Below are 4,339 nucleotides of genomic sequence, written 5' to 3'. Positions count from 1 at the left end.
TTTGCATAGACCACAATACCTGCAGTCATAATGCAAACAAAAAACATTACTCTGATAATGTGCACTGTCCTTGAAGTTGATTTACTGGCAAATGAGGTTCCCATAGTGTAGATGCTTGCCCCGAGCTCTCATACTCTGATGGTGCATTGTATTTGAGTTGTGCGCCTTTTGGCGTCATCTGGTCCAACCCATGTGAGACTAGGCTCTAAGGAAAGCTGTCTCGGGTGTGGACCAATCAACTTCAAGGACAGTGCACATTATCAGAGTTATGTTTTTTGTTTGCATTATGACTGCAGGTATTGTGGTCTATGCAAACATGACTCCTTGTAAAAAGGTGTCAGTTTTGTTGCCAGATAGAAGGGTAAAAAAACAATTATCATATTTTTACTGGCAAATGAGGTTCCCATAGTGATATTTGTTCCTTAAGTATACCCGAGTAGAAGGTATTTCTCATGGTGAAATGTGTTGTTTTTGGAATGATTGGTTTGGTAACAATTGTTTATGGTGACGGCACTTGTTTTGAAAATCTTGTGGCCTCAAGTCCAATAAAAACGTACGTATATCCTACCAGGCATTGATTCGAGTGCTGTGAAATTTCCGAGTGCAAAACCCAGAGTATCTGTGGTCTCAGGCATTTTGCAATCATGCACACGCGTCCGTGATCACGAGGGATTGTCATCATATCAGCCAATCAGCTGCCAGGAAAGCATTCACGATGCAACATGGCTGCTGTTGTTACATCAACTCCGTGTGCAACATGGTCACAGTGATTCTCAGTGCCCTTGGCTGTGACAAGTTGTACATTATGAATGTTCTTTTTAAGTATTGTATGATGTTGCGTGCATTTATTTCTGCAAGTGAATGCGTGTTCCTAATTGTGTGTTAATTTGCACGGGAATGTCTTAAGCCTGGTCTCATCCGCCCTTACCATCTCTCGGAAAGTTACGCATTCCCCTTGTGTAAATCCCGTAGAGAACCAGAAATGGAACAAATCTTCGCCTATGCAATGAATAGAATTGCACAAGCCGTTCATAACTCAGGCCTCCGGCGTTTATTTATATGTGCACCACATGGTTTTCACACCATGGGTTCGTGCGACAAGCAACAAAATGTTTGAAACAAATCCACAAAAAATAAATAACTTTAATTACAACTGTACACGTAGAAATGGCAAGAAAATATATTTACAGACATTCAACAAGACACTCCAAAAAGCTCAATTTTTCAGGGAACATTTCAATTAATCAGCTTGGGCTGCACGCTTTGGCAGCAGCAAGTGAACCTTATGGCGGTACCCCAGGGTACCATAATACCCCGGCTCTCGCATAATGTCCGTGATGCAGTCATTTTTAGTCGGTTGACGGTCGACGATGCGGCAATCGACTCATCTCGACGAGCTGTGCACGATGGTGCATACGAGCGTTCAGGGTTTCAGCGCAATCGTCCTTGCTGTGTTTTGACATCACAGAGTAGCACTGATGTCGGATTGATTGGTACCACAGTCGCGGAGGTAAGTAACACCCCTAGAAAAAAGTGTCCCAGAAATAACATTTAATTGCCTTGGCCATTTTGTATTATTTGGTACCCCAAGGTACTGCCATAAGGATCGAGTGTTGAATGAAGGCGAGGGGAAACCACACTGATGTCAATGTGGTCAACAGGCGACCAATTATCCCTTACTATAGATCATGTTTTGTCTACGCATGTTTTCCTCCCACCTCGTGACACTGTCGATCTAAAGCCTCTGCTACATGAAACCGGGCATCTGCTATTTTACAGCGTTGATGGCTCTCATTGCACTCAATTGGAATGGACGTAGCAATTATTGTCCCCAACCTACAACTTCGCAGGTACCTCCTGAAAGAGTCAGACTCGGTGAGGCTTTTCTGGATAAATAATTGTCACTCAAACGGAGACTATGCTGAACTAAGGGACTACAGGAATTCTTTGAGTTATAAAATTACAGGTACCCCTCTACTTACGAACAATTTAGGTTCCAGAGGTCTGTTCGTAAGTGGATTCGCAAGTAAAATTTTACTCCTGTCGATTAAAAACGTGTACAGCATGTACAATAAACACGGAGAATGGCTTTAAAAGTTGTATAATCTCCTGTAGATGCTGCCACCACCACCATCGATTTCGCGGCGGTTTAACTTACGACTCTTGGCCCGAACAGGCAACTTGACACATGGACAGGTTTGTTCGTATCTCTGAAAGTTTGTAAGTCGAATGTTCGTAAATAGAGTCCCTGTACATTTAAAGATTGAGGCTGCACAAGGCACCAACATGTGGCAGAGCTGAACTAATTACATTTAAAAAGGCAACCAATTCTGATGTCATTTAATTTGCACATTGGATAAGCATAAAATGTGCCTCTTTCCCATCGATGGATATATAACCATTGGTTTCTACACATTGTCAGCCACATTGCTTTATGGGAATGATTAAATTCATTTCAGCATCATTGGGTCAACATGAGCAAACTCAACTGGTTTTGACATAACGGGCTTCATAATTAGTTAAGCTGGAACCAAAGCTGGTGAAATTCCAGAAGTTTAAAGTGGGGGATGGCATGCAGAACGCACGAACCCACCTCGACACTGGGATCGAGGCGACGTGACTACCGCGCACTTGAGCGGCAGACAGCAGAGGTATCCAGATAGGAAATTTGTTATACAGTATATTCGCCACAAAACTACCAATGATTATTTGGGTCGCAATAGTAAAAGCAATGAAATAATACAAACTTTAATATAAACAAACAATTTAAACTTGTACATACTTTTTATTTGGTATTTTTTTTCATCGACCGATGTGATTGTTGCAGCAAGCTGAGCTTCCTGTGGGCAGCCTCTAGCCCTCAACGAGATTTGTTTCACTGCTCTGCCAATTGAGGCTGCTAGCAGTGCTGGTACAGCCTCATCATGAAGCGACATGTAGTCCATGAGCCCAGACCAGACATTTCACTTGCCAAGTACCACGTGGGGTGGCATAAATGTAGTGGTTCCAATTTCCGAATGTGGCTAATGGTAAATGTTCTGATAACCATTTGAAACGGAGTAGGTTATCAAGTAATTCACTCACTGGCCACGTAAATCGGTGGTTATTAGTGTCTGCTCTGGCCTCGGGCTGACAATGGTTCTGATTAGTGGTTCTTTGTTTAACCCTCATCCCATTCCATTATTGCCGTGGGTGCACAGGTATAAATGCACCTATGCTAGTTTAAGGAAGGCACAAATTAAAAACCATTTGCTAACATGGATCGGCTTGATACTTAGAAAGAAAAATACATTTAGATTTAGTCAGGAGCGCTCTAGTGACATCACTAGAGGACCGTATGTGATGGTGACAACTGATTGGTATCAAAATAACGTTCCCTGACCATTACTGTAAAGTCTTGAAAATATATTGACAATCAGTATTTTACACACTTTCTTAATCCTAATCTCACATCCTGTCTCCCATGAAAGATGCTTCAAATGTGTGTAAGACAGCCTGGGATACAACCCTTGCTGTATGTACCTTACAAAATAAAGATTTTATTCGGTTGTGGGCTCAAAACTGGAGGAACTGCAGCAAGCCTGACAAGTGTAACTACCAAACCCGAATGTAAACTGCACATCAACACTGGTTTCATGAATGTTGGTTGTGGTAGCCAACAGAGGTAGTGAGATTTTGTAGTTAATATATTACCCGAGATTCACAGGACGACACAATCTCGTGAGTTTAGGCGCTTAATAATCACGAACACCAAAATGCAAATAATCCCAAGTCATATATATATCAACTCCAGGCACTGTGACGTGACATGTATGGGTTAAGTGCTTTTCATTACGATAAATGACGGACATTCACATTTTGACGAATGTTGCGATTTATCCAAGCCGCCAAAGTTTTGAGAATGTCATTAATATTGAAATATGGCTATTTTTTTGCGACAGTAATGTTATTGCCGAGTGAGCGGCAGGTCTGGGTGAATAAACGAGCACAACTCGAGTGCCTCCAGCGCGGACGTTGATATAATTCGGCACAACTCTCGCACAACGAGGCATTTGTGGACGCTACACGTTGAGATGAACCCCCCCATTCCTGCGGAGATGCTCTTTATTATTTCGTCACATTGCAGCAATGGGGTAAAGCCTTGGCAGAAAGCCACTGCCTTCTGGCATTGACCCATGAGCTGTTAAAACTAAAAAGGATGTCCAATGACGATGATAGGACACTGGTGATCTGCGATGGTATGCATGCTAACTCAAACATAACATGTAAGTTAAACGTGTTTTAATTCACTGCTAAAAACCTACATGGTGATATGAATGGGCAAAGTCTGCCATCAGGA

The sequence above is a fragment of the Lampetra fluviatilis genome, chromosome 1 (assembly GCF_964198595.1).
Source record: "Lampetra fluviatilis chromosome 1, kcLamFluv1.1, whole genome shotgun sequence".
NCBI lineage: Eukaryota > Metazoa > Chordata > Hyperoartia > Petromyzontiformes > Petromyzontidae > Lampetra > Lampetra fluviatilis.
The sequence above is the reverse complement of the archived record's forward strand: the minus strand, read 5'-3'. Positions refer to the sequence as shown.